This window comes from Carassius gibelio, chromosome B19, assembly GCF_023724105.1.
Source record: "Carassius gibelio isolate Cgi1373 ecotype wild population from Czech Republic chromosome B19, carGib1.2-hapl.c, whole genome shotgun sequence".
NCBI classification, from domain to species: Eukaryota; Metazoa; Chordata; class Actinopteri; order Cypriniformes; family Cyprinidae; genus Carassius; species Carassius gibelio.
The window spans coordinates 6,301,220-6,326,966 of record NC_068414.1 but is presented as its reverse complement, the minus strand read 5'-3'; the positions used below and the strand labels follow the sequence as shown (position 1 = coordinate 6,326,966).

The following is a 25,747-nucleotide window of genomic DNA, read 5'->3' as shown; positions in this document are numbered from 1 at the left end:
TAGTTATGTCAGTGCAGTGCCGTCGGTTGGGGGAGAAACGGCAGCATGCACGGCTCCTCGTTAGTATAGTGGACAGTATCTCCGCCTGTCACGCGGAAGACCGGGGTTCGATTCCCCGACGGGGAGAGCTGGTTCTTTTCGTCTTCCGAACGATCCATCCAAAATTTTTGGTTGGAGTCGCAGGTCACAGAAGGAGTTCTGCTTCGACGTCAGCCCGAGCCAAAGGACATGCGTTGGCCGGGAATCGAACCCGGGTCAACTGCTTGGAAGGCAGCTATGCTCACCACTATACCACCAACGCAGGTGGAAGTCAGCAGCTTTATTGACGCACTGTGTTCCTAATTAATGTTGTTCAGTTGCATTGACACAATACTTTTTGTTTAAAGCGCAATTTAAAAAAAAAAAAAAAAAAAAAAAAGAGTCCAAACAATGACCCCTGCTACGGGTAGTGTTGCAAGTGTTATGCGACTTCAGCTAATGATGGGTCCATCCGATATTATTCCATCCAAAAGTTTTGGGTGGAGGCACAGGTCACAGAGGGAGTTCTGCTTCGACGTCAGCCCGAGCCAAAGGACATGCGTTGGCCGGGAATCGAACCCGGGTCAACTGCTTGGAAGGCAGCTATGCTCACCACTATACCACCAACGCAGCAGGCATTCAGCAACTTGCGCCGTCAGTAAGAAGGCTCGAAGTGCACGAGTCGCCGATAGGGCTAGAGGAGCAGATGAGATCTTTGTTCGGACCCGTCACTAAAGAGAGCCTTCAAGAATTTGCATCCCGTCACGTACAAGAAAACGCTGCCTTCCCATCCGGCTAAATAAACACGAAGTGGTCAAACGCAGAGAGTGCCCATTCAGACGATGACCAGGGGCAAGCCCTCTCGCAGCATGCTGGCGGACGGTCAAACTGATTCTGCTCTTGACATTTCGATGTAGCTCTGCAGTGAGCAGAGCACCCAAAAATACAGGTCACTCGCAAAAGTTCCCCTCCACGGAAATCTTTAGTAAAAGGCGAAAGATTTATGCGACAATGAAGAGAAACTCGAGCTGTGTCTCCAAACGCTCGGGCCTGTGCGCTGCCTCTGTTAAACTACTACGCTCGCCAAGGGTCATCAAGGGTGACAACGCCTGCCCACATGTGTTTCGTCAGCACCCCCCCCCCCCCACTCCAAAACGGAGGAGTAAAACTCAAAAAAGTCCCCTCGGCCCACCAATAACCAAAAGCCCAATCAAGGCAATCTCTTTCTCATGCCTCTATCTGAAAAGTTGGATAAAATCTTATATGAAAAAAAAAGTATTTTAAAGAAATCCCTTATTCCGAGGTCACCGTAGCCACCAGATCCAGTCTGTAACCGCTTCAGTCACCCGGATCCAGTCCGTATCCAGAGAAGATGGTGGATCAACACCTAGAAAGGACCTCTATGGCCCAGAAACACAGCGGAGACCGTGACAACTAGATGAGCCGCAGATACAAATCCCCTGTAAAGACCACCTGGACAAGACCACAGGAAACAGATGATTCTTCTGCACAGTCTGACATTCCTGCAGCCTGGAGCTGATCTACTGGTTTCGTCTGACAAGGGGAGAACTGTCTCCCCGACTGAGCCTGGTTTCTCACCGGGTTTTTTCTCCATCTTTTCACCGATCGAGTTTTGGTTTCTTGCCTCTGTCGCCTCTGGCAGGCGGAGCTTGGGACACTTCATGTACAGAGATATCGTTGACTTGATTGCAAATTATTGCACAGATACTATTTAAAACTGAACTTAGCTGAATGATGTCATCAAAGAGTTCAATAACGAAATGCCTTTAACTGTCATTTTGCTTTTTGACGCACTGTGTTCCTAATTAATGTTGTTCAGTTGCATTGACGCAATACTTTTTGTTTAAAGCGCAATTTAAAAAAAAAAAAAAAAAAAAAAAGAGTCCAAACAATGACCCCTGCTACGGGTAGTGTTCCAAGTGTTATGCGACTTCAGCTAATGATGGGTCCATCAGAAATTTTACGGTGCTAGGGCTGGGTCTGCGTCAGAAGAAGCCATGCATTGTTTAGTTATGTCAGTGCAGTGCCGTCGGTTGGGGGAGAAACGGCAGCATGCACGGCTCCTCGTTAGTATAGTGGACAGTATCTCCGCCTGTCACGCGGAAGACCGGGGTTCGATTCCCCGACGGGGAGAGCTGGTTCTTTTCGTCTTCCGAACGATCCATCCAAAATTTTTGGTTGGAGTCGCAGGTCACAGAAGGAGTTCTGCTTCGACGTCAGCCCGAGCCAAAGGACATGCGTTGGCCGGGAATCGAACCCGGGTCAACTGCTTGGAAGGCAGCTATGCTCACCACTATACCACCAACGCAGGTGGAAGTCAGCAGCTTTATTGACGCACTGTGTTCCTAATTAATGTTGTTCAGTTGCATTGACACAATACTTTTTGTTTAAAGCGCAATTTAAAAAAAAAAAAAAAAAAAAAAAAGAGTCCAAACAATGACCCCTGCTACGGGTAGTGTTGCAAGTGTTATGCGACTTCAGCTAATGATGGGTCCATCCGATATTATTCCATCCAAAAGTTTTGGGTGGAGGCACAGGTCACAGAGGGAGTTCTGCTTCGACGTCAGCCCGAGCCAAAGGACATGCGTTGGCCGGGAATCGAACCCGGGTCAACTGCTTGGAAGGCAGCTATGCTCACCACTATACCACCAACGCAGCAGGCATTCAGCAACTTGCGCCGTCAGTAAGAAGGCTCGAAGTGCACGAGTCGCCGATAGGGCTAGAGGAGCAGATGAGATCTTTGTTCGGACCCGTCACTAAAGAGAGCCTTCAAGAATTTGCATCCCGTCACGTACAAGAAAACGCTGCCTTCCCATCCGGCTAAATAAACACGAAGTGGTCAAACGCAGAGAGTGCCCATTCAGACGATGACCAGGGGCAAGCCCTCTCGCAGCATGCTGGCGGACGGTCAAACTGATTCTGCTCTTGACATTTCGATGTAGCTCTGCAGTGAGCAGAGCACCCAAAAATACAGGTCACTCGCAAAAGTTCCCCTCCACGGAAATCTTTAGTAAAAGGCGAAAGATTTATGCGACAATGAAGAGAAACTCGAGCTGTGTCTCCAAACGCTCGGGCCTGTGCGCTGCCTCTGTTAAACTACTACGCTCGCCAAGGGTCATCAAGGGTGACAACGCCTGCCCACATGTGTTTCGTCAGCACCCCCCCCCCCCACTCCAAAACGGAGGAGTAAAACTCAAAAAAGTCCCCTCGGCCCACCAATAACCAAAAGCCCAATCAAGGCAATCTCTTTCTCATGCCTCTATCTGAAAAGTTGGATAAAATCTTATATGAAAAAAAAAGTATTTTAAAGAAATCCCTTATTCCGAGGTCACCGTAGCCACCAGATCCAGTCTGTAACCGCTTCAGTCACCCGGATCCAGTCCGTATCCAGAGAAGATGGTGGATCAACACCTAGAAAGGACCTCTATGGCCCAGAAACACAGCGGAGACCGTGACAACTAGATGAGCCGCAGATACAAATCCCCTGTAAAGACCACCTGGACAAGACCACAGGAAACAGATGATTCTTCTGCACAGTCTGACATTCCTGCAGCCTGGAGCTGATCTACTGGTTTCGTCTGACAAGGGGAGAACTGTCTCCCCGACTGAGCCTGGTTTCTCACCGGGTTTTTTCTCCATCTTTTCACCGATCGAGTTTTGGTTTCTTGCCTCTGTCGCCTCTGGCAGGCGGAGCTTGGGACACTTCATGTACAGAGATATCGTTGACTTGATTGCAAATTATTGCACAGATACTATTTAAAACTGAACTTAGCTGAATGATGTCATCAAAGAGTTCAATAACGAAATGCCTTTAACTGTCATTTTGCTTTTTGACGCACTGTGTTCCTAATTAATGTTGTTCAGTTGCATTGACGCAATACTTTTTGTTTAAAGCGCAATTTAAAAAAAAAAAAAAAAAAAAAAAGAGTCCAAACAATGACCCCTGCTACGGGTAGTGTTCCAAGTGTTATGCGACTTCAGCTAATGATGGGTCCATCAGAAATTTTACGGTGCTAGGGCTGGGTCTGCGTCAGAAGAAGCCATGCATTGTTTAGTTATGTCAGTGCAGTGCCGTCGGTTGGGGGAGAAACGGCAGCATGCACGGCTCCTCGTTAGTATAGTGGACAGTATCTCCGCCTGTCACGCGGAAGACCGGGGTTCGATTCCCCGACGGGGAGAGCTGGTTCTTTTCGTCTTCCGAACGATCCATCCAAAATTTTTGGTTGGAGTCGCAGGTCACAGAAGGAGTTCTGCTTCGACGTCAGCCCGAGCCAAAGGACATGCGTTGGCCGGGAATCGAACCCGGGTCAACTGCTTGGAAGGCAGCTATGCTCACCACTATACCACCAACGCAGGTGGAAGTCAGCAGCTTTATTGACGCACTGTGTTCCTAATTAATGTTGTTCAGTTGCATTGACACAATACTTTTTGTTTAAAGCGCAATTTAAAAAAAAAAAAAAAAAAAGAGTCCAAACAATGACCCCTGCTACGGGTAGTGTTGCAAGTGTTATGCGACTTCAGCTAATGATGGGTCCATCCGATATTATTCCATCCAAAAGTTTTGGGTGGAGGCACAGGTCACAGAGGGAGTTCTGCTTCGACGTCAGCCCGAGCCAAAGGACATGCGTTGGCCGGGAATCGAACCCGGGTCAACTGCTTGGAAGGCAGCTATGCTCACCACTATACCACCAACGCAGCAGGCATTCAGCAACTTGCGCCGTCAGTAAGAAGACTCGAAGTGCACGAGTCGCCGATAGGGCTAGAGGAGCAGATGAGATCTTTGTTCAGACCCGTCACTAAAGAGAGCCTTCAAGAATTTGCATCCCGTCACGTACAAGAAAACGCTGCCTTCCCATCCGGCTAAATAAACACGAAGTGGTCAAACGCAGAGAGTGCCCATTCAGACGATGACCAGTGGCAAGCCCTCTCGCAGCATGCTGGCGGACGGTCAAACTGATTCTGCTCTTGACATTTCGATGTAGCTCTGCAGTGAGCAGAGCACCCAAAAATACAGGTCACTCGCAAAAGTTCCCCTCCACGGAAATCTTTAGTAAAAGGCGAAAGATTTATGCGACAATGAAGAGAAACTCGAGCTGTGTCTCCAAACGCTCGGGCCTGTGCGCTGCCTCTGTTAAACTACTACGCTCGCCAAGGGTCATCAAGGGTGACAACGCCTGCCCACATGTGTTTCGTCAGCACCCCCCCCCCCCCCACTCCAAAACGGAGGAGTAAAACTCAAAAAAGTCCCCTCGGCCCACCAATAACCAAAAGCCCAATCAAGGCAATCTCTTTCTCATGCCTCTATCTGAAAAGTTGGATAAAATCTTATATGAAAAAAAAAGTATTTTAAAGAAATCCCTTATTCCGAGGTCACCGTAGCCACCAGATCCAGTCTGTAACCGCTTCAGTCACCCGGATCCAATCCGTATCCAGAGAAGATGGTGGATCAACACCTAGAAAGGACCTCTATGGCCCAGAAACACAGCGGAGACCGTGACAACTAGATGAGCCGCAGATACAAATCCCCTGTAAAGACCACCTGGACAAGACCACAGGAAACAGATGATTCTTCTGCACAGTCTGACATTCCTGCAGCCTGGAGCTGATCTACTGGTTTCGTCTGACAAGGGGAGAACTGTCTCCCCGACTGAGCCTGGTTTCTCACCGGGTTTTTTCTCCATCTTTTCACCGATCGAGTTTTGGTTTCTTGCCTCTGTCGCCTCTGGCAGGCGGAGCTTGGGACACTTCATGTACAGAGATATCGTTGACTTGATTGCAAATTATTGCACAGATACTATTTAAAACTGAACTTAGCTGAATGATGTCATCAAAGAGTTCAATAACGAAATGCCTTTAACTGTCATTTTGCTTTTTGACGCACTGTGTTCCTAATTAATGTTGTTCAGTTGCATTGACGCAATACTTTTTGTTTAAAGCGCAATTTAAAAAAAAAAAAAAAAAAAAAGAGTCCAAACAATGACCCCTGCTACGGGTAGTGTTCCAAGTGTTATGCGACTTCAGCTAATGATGGGTCCATCAGAAATTTTACGGTGCTAGGGCTGGGTCTGCGTCAGAAGAAGCCATGCATTGTTTAGTTATGTCAGTGCAGTGCCGTCGGTTGGGGGAGAAACGGCAGCATGCACGGCTCCTCGTTAGTATAGTGGACAGTATCTCCGCCTGTCACGCGGAAGACCGGGGTTCGATTCCCCGACGGGGAGAGCTGGTTCTTTTCGTCTTCCGAACGATCCATCCAAAATTTTTGGTTGGAGTCGCAGGTCACAGAAGGAGTTCTGCTTCGACGTCAGCCCGAGCCAAAGGACATGCGTTGGCCGGGAATCGAACCCGGGTCAACTGCTTGGAAGGCAGCTATGCTCACCACTATACCACCAACGCAGGTGGAAGTCAGCAGCTTTATTGATGCACTGTGTTCCTAATTAATGTTGTTCAGTTGCATTGACACAATACTTTTTGTTTAAAGCGCAATTTAAAAAAAAAAAAAAAAAAAAAAGAGTCCAAACAATGACCCCTGCTACGGGTAGTGTTGCAAGTGTTATGCGACTTCAGCTAATGATGGGTCCATCCGATATTATTCCATCCAAAAGTTTTGGGTGGAGGCACAGGTCACAGAGGGAGTTCTGCTTCGACGTCAGCCCGAGCCAAAGGACATGCGTTGGCCGGGAATCGAACCCGGGTCAACTGCTTGGAAGGCAGCTATGCTCACCACTATACCACCAACGCAGCAGGCATTCAGCAACTTGCGCCGTCAGTAAGAAGACTCGAAGTGCACGAGTCGCCGATAGGGCTAGAGGAGCAGATGAGATCTTTGTTCAGACCCGTCACTAAAGAGAGCCTTCAAGAATTTGCATCCCGTCACGTACAAGAAAACGCTGCCTTCCCATCCGGCTAAATAAACACGAAGTGGTCAAACGCAGAGAGTGCCCATTCAGACGATGACCAGTGGCAAGCCCTCTCGCAGCATGCTGGCGGACGGTCAAACTGATTCTGCTCTTGACATTTCGATGTAGCTCTGCAGTGAGCAGAGCACCCAAAAATACAGGTCACTCGCAAAAGTTCCCCTCCACGGAAATCTTTAGTAAAAGGCGAAAGATTTATGCGACAATGAAGAGAAACTCGAGCTGTGTCTCCAAACGCTCGGGCCTGTGCGCTGCCTCTGTTAAACTACTACGCTCGCCAAGGGTCATCAAGGGTGACAACGCCTGCCCACATGTGTTTCGTCTGCACCCCCCCCCCCCACTCCAAAACGGAGGAGTAAAACTCAAAAAAGTCCCCTCGGCCCACCAATAACCAAAAGCCCAATCAAGGCAATCTCTTTCTCATGCCTCTATCTGAAAAGTTGGATAAAATCTTATATGAAAAAAAAAGTATTTTAAAGAAATCCCTTATTCCGAGGTCACCGTAGCCACCAGATCCAGTCTGTAACCGCTTCAGTCACCCGGATCCAATCCGTATCCAGAGAAGATGGTGGATCAACACCTAGAAAGGACCTCTATGGCCCAGAAACACAGCGGAGACCGTGACAACTAGATGAGCCGCAGATACAAATCCCCTGTAAAGACCACCTGGACAAGACCACAGGAAACAGATGATTCTTCTGCACAGTCTGACATTCCTGCAGCCTGGAGCTGATCTACTGGTTTCGTCTGACAAGGGGAGAACTGTCTCCCCGACTGAGCCTGGTTTCTCACCGGGTTTTTTCTCCATCTTTTCACCGATCGAGTTTTGGTTTCTTGCCTCTGTCGCCTCTGGCAGGCGGAGCTTGGGACACTTCATGTACAGAGATATCGTTGACTTGATTGCAAATTATTGCACAGATACTATTTAAAACTGAACTTAGCTGAATGATGTCATCAAAGAGTTCAATAACGAAATGCCTTTAACTGTCATTTTGCTTTTTGACGCACTGTGTTCCTAATTAATGTTGTTCAGTTGCATTGACGCAATACTTTTTGTTTAAAGCGCAATTTAAAAAAAAAAAAAAAAAAAAAAGAGTCCAAACAATGACCCCTGCTACGGGTAGTGTTCCAAGTGTTATGCGACTTCAGCTAATGATGGGTCCATCAGAAATTTTACGGTGCTAGGGCTGGGTCTGCGTCAGAAGAAGCCATGCATTGTTTAGTTATGTCAGTGCAGTGCCGTCGGTTGGGGGAGAAACGGCAGCATGCACGGCTCCTCGTTAGTATAGTGGACAGTATCTCCGCCTGTCACGCGGAAGACCGGGGTTCGATTCCCCGACGGGGAGAGCTGGTTCTTTTCGTCTTCCGAACGATCCATCCAAAATTTTTGGTTGGAGTCGCAGGTCACAGAAGGAGTTCTGCTTCGACGTCAGCCCGAGCCAAAGGACATGCGTTGGCCGGGAATCGAACCCGGGTCAACTGCTTGGAAGGCAGCTATGCTCACCACTATACCACCAACGCAGGTGGAAGTCAGCAGCTTTATTGACGCACTGTGTTCCTAATTAATGTTGTTCAGTTGCATTGACACAATACTTTTTGTTTAAAGCGCAATTTAAAAAAAAAAAAAAAAAAAAGAGTCCAAACAATGACCCCTGCTACGGGTAGTGTTGCAAGTGTTATGCGACTTCAGCTAATGATGGGTCCATCCGATATTATTCCATCCAAAAGTTTTGGGTGGAGGCACAGGTCACAGAGGGAGTTCTGCTTCGACGTCAGCCCGAGCCAAAGGACATGTGTTGGCCGGGAATCGAACCCGGGTCAACTGCTTGGAAGGCAGCTATGCTCACCACTATACCACCAACGCAGCAGGCATTCAGCAACTTGCGCCGTCAGTAAGAAGATCGAAGTGCACGAGTCGCCGATAGGGCTAGAGGAGCAGATGAGATCTTTGTTCAGACCCGTCACTAAAGAGAGCCTTCAAGAATTTGCATCCCGTCACGTACAAGAAAACGCTGCCTTCCCATCAGGCTAAATAAACACGAAGTGGTCAAACGCAGAGAGTGCCCATTCAGACGATGACCAGTGGCAAGCCCTCTCGCAGCATGCTGGCGGACGGTCAAACTGATTCTGCTCTTGACATTTCGATGTAGCTCTGCAGTGAGCAGAGCACCCAAAAATACAGGTCACTCACAAAAGTTCCCCTCCACGGAAATCTTTAGTAATAGGCGAAAGATTTATGCGACAATGAAGAGAAACTCGAGCTGTGTCTCCAAACGCTCGGGCCTGTGCGCTGCCTCTGTTAAACTACTACGCTCGCCAAGGGTCATCAAGGGTGACAACGCCTGCCCACATGTGTTTCGTCAGCACCCCCCCCCCCCCACTCCAAAACGGAGGAGTAAAACTCAAAAAAGTCCCCTCGGCCCACCAATAACCAAAAGCCCAATCAAGGCAATCTCTTTCTCATGCCTCTATCTGAAAAGTTGGATAAAATCTTATATGAAAAAAAAAGTATTTTAAAGAAATCCCTTATTCCGAGGTCACCGTAGCCACCAGATCCAGTCTGTAACCGCTTCAGTCACCCGGATCCAGTCCGTATCCAGAGAAGATGGTGGATCAACACCTAGAAAGGACCTCTATGGCCCAGAAACACAGCGGAGACCGTGACAACTAGATGAGCCGCAGATACAAATCCCCTGTAAAGACCACCTGGACAAGACCACAGGAAACAGATGATTCTTCTGCACAGTCTGACATTCCTGCAGCCTGGAGCTGATCTACTGGTTTCGTCTGACAAGGGGAGAACTGTCTCCCCGACTGAGCCTGGTTTCTCACCGGGTTTTTTCTCCATCTTTTCACCGATCGAGTTTTGGTTTCTTGCCTCTGTCGCCTCTGGCAGGCGGAGCTTGGGACACTTCATGTACAGAGATATCGTTGACTTGATTGCAAATTATTGCACAGATACTATTTAAAACTGAACTTAGCTGAATGATGTCATCAAAGAGTTCAATAACGAAATGCCTTTAACTGTCATTTTGCTTTTTGACGCACTGTGTTCCTAATTAATGTTGTTCAGTTGCATTGACGCAATACTTTTTGTTTAAAGCGCAATTTAAAAAAAAAAAAAAAAAAAAAAGAGTCCAAACAATGACCCCTGCTACGGGTAGTGTTCCAAGTGTTATGCGACTTCAGCTAATGATGGGTCCATCAGAAATTTTACGGTGCTAGGGCTGGGTCTGCGTCAGAAGAAGCCATGCATTGTTTAGTTATGTCAGTGCAGTGCCGTCGGTTGGGGGAGAAACGGCAGCATGCACGGCTCCTCGTTAGTATAGTGGACAGTATCTCCGCCTGTCACGCGGAAGACCGGGGTTCGATTCCCCGACGGGGAGAGCTGGTTCTTTTCGTCTTCCGAACGATCCATCCAAAATTTTTGGTTGGAGTCGCAGGTCACAGAAGGAGTTCTGCTTCGACGTCAGCCCGAGCCAAAGGACATGCGTTGGCCGGGAATCGAACCCGGGTCAACTGCTTGGAAGGCAGCTATGCTCACCACTATACCACCAACGCAGGTGGAAGTCAGCAGCTTTATTGACGCACTGTGTTCCTAATTAATGTTGTTCAGTTGCATTGACACAATACTTTTTGTTTAAAGCGCAATTTAAAAAAAAAAAAAAAAAAAAAGAGTCCAAACAATGACCCCTGCTACGGGTAGTGTTGCAAGTGTTATGCGACTTCAGCTAATGATGGGTCCATCCGATATTATTCCATCCAAAAGTTTTGGGTGGAGGCACAGGTCACAGAGGGAGTTCTGCTTCGACGTCAGCCCGAGCCAAAGGACATGTGTTGGCCGGGAATCGAACCCGGGTCAACTGCTTGGAAGGCAGCTATGCTCACCACTATACCACCAACGCAGCAGGCATTCAGCAACTTGCGCCGTCAGTAAGAAGACTCGAAGTGCACGAGTCGCCGATAGGGCTAGAGGAGCAGATGAGATCTTTGTTCAGACCCGTCACTAAAGAGAGCTTTCAAGAATTTGCATCCCGTCACGTACAAGAAAACGCTGCCTTCCCATCAGGCTAAATAAACACGAAGTGGTCAAACGCAGAGAGTGCCCATTCAGACGATGACCAGTGGCAAGCCCTCTCGCAGCATGCTGGCGGACGGTCAAACTGATTCTGCTCTTGACATTTCGATGTAGCTCTGCAGTGAGCAGAGCACCCAAAAATACAGGTCACTCACAAAAGTTCCCCTCCACGGAAATCTTTAGTAAAAGGCGAAAGATTTATGCGACAATGAAGAGAAACTCGAGCTGTGTCTCCAAACGCTCGGGCCTGTGCGCTGCCTCTGTTAAACTACTACGCTCGCCAAGGGTCATCAAGGGTGACAACGCCTGCCCACATGTGTTTCGTCAGCACCCCCCCCCCCACTCCAAAACGGAGGAGTAAAACTCAAAAAAGTCCCCTCGGCCCACCAATAACCAAAAGCCCAATCAAGGCAATCTCTTTCTCATGCCTCTATCTGAAAAGTTGGATAAAATCTTATATGAAAAAAAAAGTATTTTAAAGAAATCCCTTATTCCGAGGTCACCGTAGCCACCAGATCCAGTCTGTAACCGCTTCAGTCACCCGGATCCAATCCGTATCCAGAGAAGATGGTGGATCAACACCTAGAAAGGACCTCTATGGCCCAGAAACACAGCGGAGACCGTGACAACTAGATGAGCCGCAGATACAAATCCCCTGTAAAGACCACCTGGACAAGACCACAGGAAACAGATGATTCTTCTGCACAGTCTGACATTCCTGCAGCCTGGAGCTGATCTACTGGTTTCGTCTGACAAGGGGAGAACTGTCTCCCCGACTGAGCCTGGTTTCTCACCGGGTTTTTTCTCCATCTTTTCACCGATCGAGTTTTGGTTTCTTGCCTCTGTCGCCTCTGGCAGGCGGAGCTTGGGACACTTCATGTACAGAGATATCGTTGACTTGATTGCAAATTATTGCACAGATACTATTTAAAACTGAACTTAGCTGAATGATGTCATCAAAGAGTTCAATAACGAAATGCCTTTAACTGTCATTTTGCTTTTTGACGCACTGTGTTCCTAATTAATGTTGTTCAGTTGCATTGACGCAATACTTTTTGTTTAAAGCGCAATTTAAAAAAAAAAAAAAAAAAAGAGTCCAAACAATGACCCCTGCTACGGGTAGTGTTCCAAGTGTTATGCGACTTCAGCTAATGATGTGTCCATCAGAAATTTTACGGTGCTAGGGCTGGGTCTGCGTCAGAAGAAGCCATGCATTGTTTAGTTATGTCAGTGCAGTGCCGTCGGTTGGGGGAGAAACGGCAGCATGCACGGCTCCTCGTTAGTATAGTGGACAGTATCTCCGCCTGTCACGCGGAAGACCGGGGTTCGATTCCCCGACGGGGAGAGCTGGTTCTTTTGGTCTTCCGAACGATCCATCCAAAATTTTTGGTTGGAGTCGCAGGTCACAGAAGGAGTTCTGCTTCGACGTCAGCCCGAGCCAAAGGACATGCGTTGGCCGGGAATCGAACCCGGGTCAACTGCTTGGAAGGCAGCTATGCTCACCACTATACCACCAACGCAGGCGGAAGTCAGCAGCTTTATTGACGCACTGTGTTCCTAATTAATGTTGTTCAGTTGCATTGACACAATACTTTTTGTTTAAAGCGCAATTTAAAAAAAAAAAAAAAAAAAGAGTCCAAACAATGACCCCTGCTACGGGTAGTGTTGCAAGTGTTATGCGACTTCAGCTAATGATGGGTCCATCCGATATTATTCCATCCAAAAGTTTTGGGTGGAGGCACAGGTCACAGAGGGAGTTCTGCTTCGACGTCAGCCCGAGCCAAAGGACATGCGTTGGCCGGGAATCGAACCCGGGTCAACTGCTTGGAAGGCAGCTATGCTCACCACTATACCACCAACGCAGCAGGCATTCAGCAACTTGCGCCGTCAGTAAGAAGACTCGAAGTGCACGAGTCGCCGATAGGGCTAGAGGAGCAGATGAGATCTTTGTTCAGACCCGTCACTAAAGAGAGCCTTCAAGAATTTGCATCCCGTCACGTACAAGAAAACGCTGCCTTCCCATCAGGCTAAATAAACACGAAGTGGTCAAACGCAGAGAGTGCCCATTCAGACGATGACCAGTGGCAAGCCCTCTCGCAGCATGCTGGCGGACGGTCAAACTGATTCTGCTCTTGACATTTCGATGTAGCTCTGCAGTGAGCAGAGCACCCAAAAATACAGGTCACTCACAAAAGTTCCCCTCCACGGAAATCTTTAGTAAAAGGCGAAAGATTTATGCGACAATGAAGAGAAACTCGAGCTGTGTCTCCAAACGCTCGGGCCTGTGCGCTGCCTCTGTTAAACTACTACGCTCGCCAAGGGTCATCAAGGGTGACAACGCCTGCCCACATGTGTTTCGTCAGCACCCCCCCCCCCCCCCCCACTCCAAAACGGAGGAGTAAAACTCAAAAAAGTCCCCTCGGCCCACCAATAACCAAAAGCCCAATCAAGGCAATCTCTTTCTCATGCCTCTATCTGAAAAGTTGGATAAAATCTTCAATGAAAAAAAAAGTATTTTAAAGAAATCCCTTATTCCGAGGTCACCGTAGCCACCAGATCCAGTCTGTAACCGCTTCAGTCACCCGGATCCAGTCCGTATCCAGAGAAGATGGTGGATCAACACCTAGAAAGGACCTCTATGGCCCAGAAACACAGCGGAGACCGTGACAACTAGATGAGCCGCAGATACAAATCCCCTGTAAAGACCACCTGGACAAGACCACAGGAAACAGATGATTCTTCTGCACAGTCTGACATTCCTGCAGCCTGGAGCTGATCTACTGGTTTCGTCTGACAAGGGGAGAACTGTCTCCCCGACTGAGCCTGGTTTCTCACCGGGTTTTTTCTCCATCTTTTCACCGATCGAGTTTTGGTTTCTTGCCTCTGTCGCCTCTGGCAGGCGGAGCTTGGGACACTTCATGTACAGAGATATCGTTGACTTGATTGCAAATTATTGCACAGATACTATTTAAAACTGAACTTAGCTGAATGATGTCATCAAAGAGTTCAATAACGAAATGCCTTTAACTGTCATTTTGCTTTTTGACGCACTGTGTTCCTAATTAATGTTGTTCAGTTGCATTGACGCAATACTTTTTGTTTAAAGCGCAATTTAAAAAAAAAAAAAAAAAAAAAAGAGTCCAAACAATGACCCCTGCTACGGGTAGTGTTCCAAGTGTTATGCGACTTCAGCTAATGATGGGTCCATCAGAAATTTTACGGTGCTAGGGCTGGGTCTGCGTCAGAAGAAGCCATGCATTGTTTAGTTATGTCAGTGCAGTGCCGTCGGTTGGGGGAGAAACGGCAGCATGCACGGCTCCTCGTTAGTATAGTGGACAGTATCTCCGCCTGTCACGCGGAAGACCGGGGTTCGATTCCCCGACGGGGAGAGCTGGTTCTTTTCGTCTTCCGAACGATCCATCCAAAATTTTTGGTTGGAGTCGCAGGTCACAGAAGGAGTTCTGCTTCGACGTCAGCCCGAGCCAAAGGACATGCGTTGGCCGGGAATCGAACCCGGGTCAACTGCTTGGAAGGCAGCTATGCTCACCACTATACCACCAACGCAGGTGGAAGTCAGCAGCTTTATTGACGCACTGTGTTCCTAATTAATGTTGTTCAGTTGCATTGACACAATACTTTTTGTTTAAAGCGCAATTTAAAAAAAAAAAAAAAAAAAAAAAAGAGTCCAAACAATGACCCCTGCTACGGGTAGTGTTGCAAGTGTTATGCGACTTCAGCTAATGATGGGTCCATCCGATATTATTCCATCCAAAAGTTTTGGGTGGAGGCACAGGTCACAGAGGGAGTTCTGCTTCGACGTCAGCCCGAGCCAAAGGACATGCGTTGGCCGGGAATCGAACCCGGGTCAACTGCTTGGAAGGCAGCTATGCTCACCACTATACCACCAACGCAGCAGGCACTCAGCAACTTGCGCCGTCAGTAAGAAGGCTCGAAGTGCACGAGTCGCCGATAGGGCTAGAGGAGCAGATGAGATCTTTGTTCGGACCCGTCACTAAAGAGAGCCTTCAAGAATTTGCATCCCGTCACGTACAAGAAAACGCTGCCTTCCCATCCGGCTAAATAAACACGAAGTGGTCAAACGCAGAGAGTGCCCATTCAGACGATGACCAGGGGCAAGCCCTCTCGCAGCATGCTGGCGGACGGTCAAACTGATTCTGCTCTTGACATTTCGATGTAGCTCTGCAGTGAGCAGAGCACCCAAAAATACAGGTCACTCGCAAAAGTTCCCCTCCACGGAAATCTTTAGTAAAAGGCGAAAGATTTATGCGACAATGAAGAGAAACTCGAGCTGTGTCTCCAAACGCTCGGGCCTGTGCGCTGCCTCTGTTAAACTACTACGCTCGCCAAGGGTCATCAAGGGTGACAACGCCTGCCCACATGTGTTTCGTCAGCACCCCCCCCCCCCACTCCAAAACGGAGGAGTAAAACTCAAAAAAGTCCCCTCGGCCCACCAATAACCAAAAGCCCAATCAAGGCAATCTCTTTCTCATGCCTCTATCTGAAAAGTTGGATAAAATCTTATATGAAAAAAAAAGTATTTTAAAGAAATCCCTTATTCCGAGGTCACCGTAGCCACCAGATCCAGTCTGTAACCGCTTCAGTCACCCGGATCCAGTCCGTATCCAGAGAAGATGGTGGATCAACACCTAGAAAGGACCTCTATGGCCCAGAAACACAGCGGAGACCGTGACAACTAGATGAGCCGCAGATACAAATCCCCTGTAAAGACCACCTGGACAAGACCACAGGAAACAGATGATTCTTCTGCACAGTCTGACATTCCTGCAGCCTGGAGCTGATCTACTGGTTTCGTCTGACAAGGGGAGAACTGTCTCCCCGACTGAGCCTGGTTTCTCACCGGGTTTTTTCTCCATCTTTTCACCGATCGAGTTTTGGTTTCTTGCCTCTGTCGCCTCTGGCAGGCGGAGCTTGGGACACTTCATGTACAGAGATATCGTTGACTTGATTGCAAATTATTGCACAGATACTATTTAAAACTGAACTTAGCTGAATGATGTCATCAAAGAGTTCAATAACGAAATGCCTTTAACTGTCATTTTGCTTTTTGACGCACTGTGTTCCTAATTAATGTTGTTCAGTTGCATTGACGCAATACTTTTTGTTTAAAGCGCAATTTAAAATAAAAAAAAAAAAAAAAAGAGTCCAAACAATGACCCCTGCTACGGGTAGTGTTCCAAGTGTTATGCGACTTCAGCTAATGATGGGTCCATCAGAAATTTTACGGTGCTAGGGCTGGGTCTGCGTCAGAAGAAGCCATGCATTGTTTAGTTATGTCAGTGCAGTGCCGTCGGTTGGGGGAGAAACGGCAGCATGCACGGCTCCTCGTTAGTATAGTGGACAGTATCTCCGCCTGTCACGCGGAAGACCGGGGTTCGATTCCCCGACGGGGAGAACTGGTTCTTTTCGTCTTCCGAACGATCCATCCAAAATTTTTGGTTGGAGTCGCAGGTCACAGAAGGAGTTCTGCTTCGACGTCAGCCCGAGCCAAAGGACATGCGTTGGCCGGGAATCGAACCCGGGTCAACTGCTTGGAAGGCAGCTATGCTCACCACTATACCATCAACGCAGGTGGAAGTCAGCAGCTTTATTGACGCACTGTGTTCCTAATTAATGTTGTTCAGTTGCATTGACACAATACTTTTTGTTTAAAGCGCAATTTAAAAAAAAAAAAAAAAAAAGAGTCCAAACAATGACCCCTGCTACGGGTAGTGTTGCAAGTGTTATGCGACTTCAGCTAATGATGGGTCCATCCGATATTATTCCATCCAAAAGTTTTGGGTGGAGGCACAGGTCACAGAGGGAGTTCTGCTTCGACGTCAGCCCGAGCCAAAGGACATGCGTTGGCCGGGAATCGAACCCGGGTCAACTGCTTGGAAGGCAGCTATGCTCACCACTATACCACCAACGCAGCAGGCATTCAGCAACTTGCGCCGTCAGTAAGAAGACTCGAAGTGCACGAGTCGCCGATAGGGCTAGAGGAGCAGATGAGATCTTTGTTCAGACCCATCACTAAAGAGAGCCTTCAAGAATTTGCATCCCGTCACGTACAAGAAAACGCTGCCTTCCCATCCGGCTAAATAAACACGAAGTGGTCAAACGCAGAGAGTGCCCATTCAGACGATGACCAGTGGCAAGCCCTCTCGCAGCATGCTGGCAGACGGTCAAACTGATTCTGCTCTTGACATTTCGATGTAGCTCTGCAGTGAGCAGAGCACCCAAAAATACAGGTCACTCGCAAAAGTTCCCCTCCACGGAAATCTTTAGTAAAAGGCGAAAGATTTATGCGACAATGAAGAGAAACTCGAGCTGTGTCTCCAAACGCTCGGGCCTGTGCGCTGCCTCTGTTAAACTACTACGCTCGCCAAGGGTCATCAAGGGTGACAACGCCTGCCCACATGTGTTTCGTCAGCACCCCCCCCCCCCCCACTCCAAAACGGAGGAGTAAAACTCAAAAAAGTCCCCTCGGCCCACCAATAACCAAAAGCCCAATCAAGGCAATCTCTTTCTCATGCCTCTATCTGAAAAGTTGGATAAAATCTTATATGAAAAAAAAAGTATTTTAAAGAAATCCCTTATTCCGAGGTCACCGTAGCCACCAGATCCAGTCTGTAACCGCTTCAGTCACCCGGATCCAATCCGTATCCAGAGAAGATGGTGGATCAACACCTAGAAAGGACCTCTATGGCCCAGAAACACAGCGGAGACCGTGACAACTAGATGAGCCGCAGATACAAATCCCCTGTAAAGACCACCTGGACAAGACCACAGGAAACAGATGATTCTTCTGCACAGTCTGACATTCCTGCAGCCTGGAGCTGATCTACTGGTTTCGTCTGACAAGGGGAGAACTGTCTCCCCGACTGAGCCTGGTTTCTCACCGGGTTTTTTCTCCATCTTTTCACCGATCGAGTTTTGGTTTCTTGCCTCTGTCGCCTCTGGCAGGCGGAGCTTGGGACACTTCATGTACAGAGATATCGTTGACTTGATTGCAAATTATTGCACAGATACTATTTAAAACTGAACTTAGCTGAATGATGTCATCAAAGAGTTCAATAACGAAATGCCTTTAACTGTCATTTTGCTTTTTGACGCACTGTGTTCCTAATTAATGTTGTTCAGTTGCATTGACGCAATACTTTTTGTTTAAAGCGCAATTTAAAAAAAAAAAAAAAAAAAAAAGAGTCCAAACAATGACCCCTGCTACGGGTAGTGTTCCAAGTGTTATGCGACTTCAGCTAATGATGGGTCCATCAGAAATTTTACGGTGCTAGGGCTGGGTCTGCGTCAGAAGAAGCCATGCATTGTTTAGTTATGTCAGTGCAGTGCCGTCGGTTGGGGGAGAAACGGCAGCATGCACGGCTCCTCGTTAGTATAGTGGACAGTATCTCCGCCTGTCACGCGGAAGACCGGGGTTCGATTCCCCGACGGGGAGAACTGGTTCTTTTCGTCTTCCGAACGATCCATCCAAAATTTTTGGTTGGAGTCGCAGGTCACAGAAGGAGTTCTGCTTCGACGTCAGCCCGAGCCAAAGGACATGCGTTGGCCGGGAATCGAACCCGGGTCAACTGCTTGGAAGGCAGCTATGCTCACCACTATACCACCAACGCAGGTGGAAGTCAGCAGCTTTATTGACGCACTGTGTTCCTAATTAATGTTGTTCAGTTGCATTGACACAATACTTTTTGTTTAAAGCGCAATTTAAAAAAAAAAAAAAAAAAAGAGTCCAAACAATGACCCCTGCTACGGGTAGTGTTGCAAGTGTTATGCGACTTCAGCTAATGATGGGTCCATCCGATATTATTCCATCCAAAAGTTTTGGGTGGAGGCACAGGTCACAGAGGGAGTTCTGCTTCGACGTCAGCCCGAGCCAAAGGACATGCGTTGGCCGGGAATCGAACCCGGGTCAACTGCTTGGAAGGCAGCTATGCTCACCACTATACCACCAACGCAGCAGGCATTCAGCAACTTGCGCCGTCAGTAAGAAGACTCGAAGTGCACGAGTCGCCGATAGGGCTAGAGGAGCAGATGAGATCTTTGTTCAGACCCGTCACTAAAGAGAGCCTTCAAGAATTTGCATCCCGTCACGTACAAGAAAACGCTGCCTTCCCATCCGGCTAAATAAACACGAAGTGGTCAAACGCAGAGAGTGCCCATTCAGACGATGACCAGTGGCAAGCCCTCTCGCAGCATGCTGGCAGACGGTCAAACTGATTCTGCTCTTGACATTTCGATGTAGCTCTGCAGTGAGCAGAGCACCCAAAAATACAGGTCACTCGCAAAAGTTCCCCTCCACGGAAATCTTTAGTAAAAGGCGAAAGATTTATGCGACAATGAAGAGAAACTCGAGCTGTGTCTCCAAACGCTCGGGCCTGTGCGCTGCCTCTGTTAAACTACTACGCTCGCCAAGGGTCATCAAGGGTGACAACGCCTGCCCACATGTGTTTCGTCAGCACCCCCCCCCCCCCCCCCCACTCCAAAACGGAGGAGTAAAACTCAAAAAAGTCCCCTCGGCCCACCAATAACCAAAAGCCCAATCAAGGCAATCTCTTTCTCATGCCTCTATCTGAAAAGTTGGATAAAATCTTCAATGAAAAAAAAAGTATTTTAAAGAAATCCCTTATTCCGAGGTCACCGTAGCCACCAGATCCAGTCTGTAACCGCTTCAGTCACCCGGATCCAGTCCGTATCCAGAGAAGATGGTGGATCAACACCTAGAAAGGACCTCTATGGCCCAGAAACACAGCGGAGACCGTGACAACTAGATGAGCCGCAGATACAAATCCCCTGTAAAGACCACCTGGACAAGACCACAGGAAACAGATGATTCTTCTGCACAGTCTGACATTCCTGCAGCCTGGAGCTGATCTACTGGTTTCGTCTGACAAGGGGAGAACTGTCTCCCCGACTGAGCCTGGTTTCTCACCGGGTTTTTTCTCCATCTTTTCACCGATCGAGTTTTGGTTTCTTGCCTCTGTCGCCTCTGGCAGGCGGAGCTTGGGACACTTCATGTACAGAGATATCGTTGACTTGATTGCAAATTATTGCACAGATACTATTTAAAACTGAACTTAGCTGAATGATGTCATCAAAGAGTTCAATAACGAAATGCCTTTAACTGTCATTTTGCTTTTTGACGCACTGTGTTCCTAATTAATGTTGTTCAGTTGCATTGACGCAATACTTTTTGTTTAAAGCGCAATTTAAAAAAAAAAAAAAAAAAAAAAGAGTCCAAACAATGACCCCTGCTACGGGTAGTGTTCCAAGTGTTATGCGACTTCAGCTAATGATGGGTCCATCAGAAATTTTACGGTGCTAGGGCTGGGTCTGCGTCAGAAGAAGCCATGCATTGTTTAGTTATGTCAGTGCAGTGCCGTCGGTTGGGGGAGAAACGGCAGCATGCACGGCTCCTCGTTAGTATAGTGGACAGTATCTCCGCCTGTCACGCGGAAGACCGGGGTTCGATTCCCCGACGGGGAGAGCTGGTTCTTTTCGTCTTCCGAACGATCCATCCAAAATTTTTGGTTGGAGTCGCAGGTCACAGAAGGAGTTCTGCTTCGACGTCAGCCCGAGCCAAAGGACATGCGTTGGCCGGGAATCGAACCCGGGTCAACTGCTTGGAAGGCAGCTATGCTCACCACTATACCACCAACGCAGGTGGAAGTCAGCAGCTTTATTGACGCACTGTGTTCCTAATTAATGTTGTTCAGTTGCATTGACACAATACTTTTTGTTTAAAGCGCAATTTAAAAAAAAAAAAAAAAAAAAAAAAGAGTCCAAACAATGACCCCTGCTACGGGTAGTGTTGCAAGTGTTATGCGACTTCAGCTAATGATGGGTCCATCCGATATTATTCCATCCAAAAGTTTTGGGTGGAGGCACAGGTCACAGAGGGAGTTCTGCTTCGACGTCAGCCCGAGCCAAAGGACATGCGTTGGCCGGGAATCGAACCCGGGTCAACTGCTTGGAAGGCAGCTATGCTCACCACTATACCACCAACGCAGCAGGCACTCAGCAACTTGCGCCGTCAGTAAGAAGGCTCGAAGTGCACGAGTCGCCGATAGGGCTAGAGGAGCAGATGAGATCTTTGTTCGGACCCGTCACTAAAGAGAGCCTTCAAGAATTTGCATCCCGTCACGTACAAGAAAACGCTGCCTTCCCATCCGGCTAAATAAACACGAAGTGGTCAAACGCAGAGAGTGCCCATTCAGACGATGACCAGGGGCAAGCCCTCTCGCAGCATGCTGGCGGACGGTCAAACTGATTCTGCTCTTGACATTTCGATGTAGCTCTGCAGTGAGCAGAGCACCCAAAAATACAGGTCACTCGCAAAAGTTCCCCTCCACGGAAATCTTTAGTAAAAGGCGAAAGATTTATGCGACAATGAAGAGAAACTCGAGCTGTGTCTCCAAACGCTCGGGCCTGTGCGCTGCCTCTGTTAAACTACTACGCTCGCCAAGGGTCATCAAGGGTGACAACGCCTGCCCACATGTGTTTCGTCAGCACCCCCCCCCCCCACTCCAAAACGGAGGAGTAAAACTCAAAAAAGTCCCCTCGGCCCACCAATAACCAAAAGCCCAATCAAGGCAATCTCTTTCTCATGCCTCTATCTGAAAAGTTGGATAAAATCTTATATGAAAAAAAAAGTATTTTAAAGAAATCCCTTATTCCGAGGTCACCGTAGCCACCAGATCCAGTCTGTAACCGCTTCAGTCACCCGGATCCAGTCCGTATCCAGAGAAGATGGTGGATCAACACCTAGAAAGGACCTCTATGGCCCAGAAACACAGCGGAGACCGTGACAACTAGATGAGCCGCAGATACAAATCCCCTGTAAAGACCACCTGGACAAGACCACAGGAAACAGATGATTCTTCTGCACAGTCTGACATTCCTGCAGCCTGGAGCTGATCTACTGGTTTCGTCTGACAAGGGGAGAACTGTCTCCCCGACTGAGCCTGGTTTCTCACCGGGTTTTTTCTCCATCTTTTCACCGATCGAGTTTTGGTTTCTTGCCTCTGTCGCCTCTGGCAGGCGGAGCTTGGGACACTTCATGTACAGAGATATCGTTGACTTGATTGCAAATTATTGCACAGATACTATTTAAAACTGAACTTAGCTGAATGATGTCATCAAAGAGTTCAATAACGAAATGCCTTTAACTGTCATTTTGCTTTTTGACGCACTGTGTTCCTAATTAATGTTGTTCAGTTGCATTGACGCAATACTTTTTGTTTAAAGCGCAATTTAAAATAAAAAAAAAAAAAAAAAGAGTCCAAACAATGACCCCTGCTACGGGTAGTGTTCCAAGTGTTATGCGACTTCAGCTAATGATGGGTCCATCAGAAATTTTACGGTGCTAGGGCTGGGTCTGCGTCAGAAGAAGCCATGCATTGTTTAGTTATGTCAGTGCAGTGCCGTCGGTTGGGGGAGAAACGGCAGCATGCACGGCTCCTCGTTAGTATAGTGGACAGTATCTCCGCCTGTCACGCGGAAGACCGGGGTTCGATTCCCCGACGGGGAGAACTGGTTCTTTTCGTCTTCCGAACGATCCATCCAAAATTTTTGGTTGGAGTCGCAGGTCACAGAAGGAGTTCTGCTTCGACGTCAGCCCGAGCCAAAGGACATGCGTTGGCCGGGAATCGAACCCGGGTCAACTGCTTGGAAGGCAGCTATGCTCACCACTATACCATCAACGCAGGTGGAAGTCAGCAGCTTTATTGACGCACTGTGTTCCTAATTAATGTTGTTCAGTTGCATTGACACAATACTTTTTGTTTAAAGCGCAATTTAAAAAAAAAAAAAAAAAAAGAGTCCAAACAATGACCCCTGCTACGGGTAGTGTTGCAAGTGTTATGCGACTTCAGCTAATGATGGGTCCATCCGATATTATTCCATCCAAAAGTTTTGGGTGGAGGCACAGGTCACAGAGGGAGTTCTGCTTCGACGTCAGCCCGAGCCAAAGGACATGCGTTGGCCGGGAATCGAACCCGGGTCAACTGCTTGGAAGGCAGCTATGCTCACCACTATACCACCAACGCAGCAGGCATTCAGCAACTTGCGCCGTCAGTAAGAAGACTCGAAGTGCACGAGTCGCCGATAGGGCTAGAGGAGCAGATGAGATCTTTGTTCAGACCCATCACTAAAGAGAGCCTTCAAGAATTTGCATCCCGTCACGTACAAGAAAACGCTGCCTTCCCATCCGGCTAAATAAACACGAAGTGGTCAAACGCAGAGAGTGCCCATTCAGACGATGACCAGTGGCAAGCCCTCTCGCAGCATGCTGGCAGACGGTCAAACTGATTCTGCTCTTGACATTTCGATGTAGCTCTGCAGTGAGCAGAGCACCCAAAAATACAGGTCACTCGCAAAAGTTCCCCTCCACGGAAATCTTTAGTAAAAGGCGAAAGATTTATGCGACAATGAAGAGAAACTCGAGCTGTGTCTCCAAACGCTCGGGCCTGTGCGCTGCCTCTGTTAAACTACTACGCTCGCCAAGGGTCATCAAGGGTGACAACGCCTGCCCACATGTGTTTCGTCAGCACCCCCCCCCCCCCCCACTCCAAAACGGAGGAGTAAAACTCAAAAAAGTCCCCTCGGCCCACCAATAACCAAAAGCCCAATCAAGGCAATCTCTTTCTCATGCCTCTATCTGAAAAGTTGGATAAAATCTTATATGAAAAAAAAAGTATTTTAAAGAAATCCCTTATTCCGAGGTCACCGTAGCCACCAGATCCAGTCTGTAACCGCTTCAGTCACCCGGATCCAATCCGTATCCAGAGAAGATGGTGGATCAACACCTAGAAAGGACCTCTATGGCCCAGAAACACAGCGGAGACCGTGACAACTAGATGAGCCGCAGATACAAATCCCCTGTAAAGACCACCTGGACAAGACCACAGGAAACAGATGATTCTTCTGCACAGTCTGACATTCCTGCAGCCTGGAGCTGATCTACTGGTTTCGTCTGACAAGGGGAGAACTGTCTCCCCGACTGAGCCTGGTTTCTCACCGGGTTTTTTCTCCATCTTTTCACCGATCGAGTTTTGGTTTCTTGCCTCTGTCGCCTCTGGCAGGCGGAGCTTGGGACACTTCATGTACAGAGATATCGTTGACTTGATTGCAAATTATTGCACAGATACTATTTAAAACTGAACTTAGCTGAATGATGTCATCAAAGAGTTCAATAACGAAATGCCTTTAACTGTCATTTTGCTTTTTGACGCACTGTGTTCCTAATTAATGTTGTTCAGTTGCATTGACGCAATACTTTTTGTTTAAAGCGCAATTTAAAAAAAAAAAAAAAAAAAAAAGAGTCCAAACAATGACCCCTGCTACGGGTAGTGTTCCAAGTGTTATGCGACTTCAGCTAATGATGGGTCCATCAGAAATTTTACGGTGCTAGGGCTGGGTCTGCGTCAGAAGAAGCCATGCATTGTTTAGTTATGTCAGTGCAGTGCCGTCGGTTGGGGGAGAAACGGCAGCATGCACGGCTCCTCGTTAGTATAGTGGACAGTATCTCCGCCTGTCACGCGGAAGACCGGGGTTCGATTCCCCGACGGGGAGAACTGGTTCTTTTCGTCTTCCGAACGATCCATCCAAAATTTTTGGTTGGAGTCGCAGGTCACAGAAGGAGTTCTGCTTCGACGTCAGCCCGAGCCAAAGGACATGCGTTGGCCGGGAATCGAACCCGGGTCAACTGCTTGGAAGGCAGCTATGCTCACCACTATACCACCAACGCAGGTGGAAGTCAGCAGCTTTATTGACGCACTGTGTTCCTAATTAATGTTGTTCAGTTGCATTGACACAATACTTTTTGTTTAAAGCGCAATTTAAAAAAAAAAAAAAAAAAAGAGTCCAAACAATGACCCCTGCTACGGGTAGTGTTGCAAGTGTTATGCGACTTCAGCTAATGATGGGTCCATCCGATATTATTCCATCCAAAAGTTTTGGGTGGAGGCACAGGTCACAGAGGGAGTTCTGCTTCGACGTCAGCCCGAGCCAAAGGACATGCGTTGGCCGGGAATCGAACCCGGGTCAACTGCTTGGAAGGCAGCTATGCTCACCACTATACCACCAACGCAGCAGGCATTCAGCAACTTGCGCCGTCAGTAAGAAGACTCGAAGTGCACGAGTCGCCGATAGGGCTAGAGGAGCAGATGAGATCTTTGTTCAGACCCGTCACTAAAGAGAGCCTTCAAGAATTTGCATCCCGTCACGTACAAGAAAACGCTGCCTTCCCATCCGGCTAAATAAACACGAAGTGGTCAAACGCAGAGAGTGCCCATTCAGACGATGACCAGTGGCAAGCCCTCTCGCAGCATGCTGGCAGACGGTCAAACTGATTCTGCTCTTGACATTTCGATGTAGCTCTGCAGTGAGCAGAGCACCCAAAAATACAGGTCACTCGCAAAAGTTCCCCTCCACGGAAATCTTTAGTAAAAGGCGAAAGATTTATGCGACAATGAAGAGAAACTCGAGCTGTGTCTCCAAACGCTCGGGCCTGTGCGCTGCCTCTGTTAAACTACTACGCTCGCCAAGGGTCATCAAGGGTGACAACGCCTGCCCACATGTGTTTCGTCAGCACCCCCCCCCCCCCACTCCAAAACGGAGGAGTAAAACTCAAAAAAGTCCCCTCGGCCCACCAATAACCAAAAGCCCAATCAAGGCAATCTCT

At 48.1% G+C, this 25,747-nt stretch overlaps 13 non-coding genes across 13 annotated transcripts; all 13 read right to left on the bottom strand.

The window, feature by feature from the left end:
- Positions 1-933: 933 nt before the first annotated feature.
- On the bottom strand, positions 934-1,048 carry LOC127980416 (U5 spliceosomal RNA). The gene has a single exon (XR_008159442.1). It is a non-coding gene; the product is annotated as a U5 spliceosomal RNA (small nuclear RNA).
- A 1,931-nt stretch (positions 1,049-2,979) lies between these two features.
- On the bottom strand, positions 2,980-3,094 carry LOC127980415 (U5 spliceosomal RNA). The gene has a single exon (XR_008159441.1). It is a non-coding gene; the product is annotated as a U5 spliceosomal RNA (small nuclear RNA).
- A 1,925-nt stretch (positions 3,095-5,019) lies between these two features.
- Positions 5,020-5,134, bottom strand: LOC127980414 (U5 spliceosomal RNA). Its single transcript, XR_008159440.1, has one exon. It is a non-coding gene; the product is annotated as a U5 spliceosomal RNA (small nuclear RNA).
- Positions 5,135-7,062: 1,928 nt separating this feature from the next.
- Positions 7,063-7,177, bottom strand: LOC127980413 (U5 spliceosomal RNA). The gene has a single exon (XR_008159439.1). It is a non-coding gene; the product is annotated as a U5 spliceosomal RNA (small nuclear RNA).
- A 1,924-nt stretch (positions 7,178-9,101) lies between these two features.
- LOC127981018 (U5 spliceosomal RNA) lies at positions 9,102-9,217 on the bottom strand. Its single transcript, XR_008160012.1, has one exon. It is a non-coding gene; the product is annotated as a U5 spliceosomal RNA (small nuclear RNA).
- A 1,926-nt stretch (positions 9,218-11,143) lies between these two features.
- On the bottom strand, positions 11,144-11,259 carry LOC127980150 (U5 spliceosomal RNA). The gene has a single exon (XR_008159188.1). It is a non-coding gene; the product is annotated as a U5 spliceosomal RNA (small nuclear RNA).
- A 1,919-nt stretch (positions 11,260-13,178) lies between these two features.
- On the bottom strand, positions 13,179-13,294 carry LOC127980149 (U5 spliceosomal RNA). Its single transcript, XR_008159187.1, has one exon. It is a non-coding gene; the product is annotated as a U5 spliceosomal RNA (small nuclear RNA).
- A 1,933-nt stretch (positions 13,295-15,227) lies between these two features.
- Positions 15,228-15,342, bottom strand: LOC127980412 (U5 spliceosomal RNA). The gene has a single exon (XR_008159438.1). It is a non-coding gene; the product is annotated as a U5 spliceosomal RNA (small nuclear RNA).
- A 1,924-nt stretch (positions 15,343-17,266) lies between these two features.
- Positions 17,267-17,381, bottom strand: LOC127980411 (U5 spliceosomal RNA). Its single transcript, XR_008159437.1, has one exon. It is a non-coding gene; the product is annotated as a U5 spliceosomal RNA (small nuclear RNA).
- Positions 17,382-19,307: 1,926 nt separating this feature from the next.
- LOC127980410 (U5 spliceosomal RNA) lies at positions 19,308-19,422 on the bottom strand. The gene has a single exon (XR_008159436.1). It is a non-coding gene; the product is annotated as a U5 spliceosomal RNA (small nuclear RNA).
- Positions 19,423-21,357: 1,935 nt separating this feature from the next.
- Positions 21,358-21,472, bottom strand: LOC127980408 (U5 spliceosomal RNA). The gene has a single exon (XR_008159434.1). It is a non-coding gene; the product is annotated as a U5 spliceosomal RNA (small nuclear RNA).
- A 1,924-nt stretch (positions 21,473-23,396) lies between these two features.
- Positions 23,397-23,511, bottom strand: LOC127980407 (U5 spliceosomal RNA). The gene has a single exon (XR_008159433.1). It is a non-coding gene; the product is annotated as a U5 spliceosomal RNA (small nuclear RNA).
- A 1,927-nt stretch (positions 23,512-25,438) lies between these two features.
- On the bottom strand, positions 25,439-25,553 carry LOC127980406 (U5 spliceosomal RNA). Its single transcript, XR_008159432.1, has one exon. It is a non-coding gene; the product is annotated as a U5 spliceosomal RNA (small nuclear RNA).
- Positions 25,554-25,747: the final 194 nt, after the last annotated feature.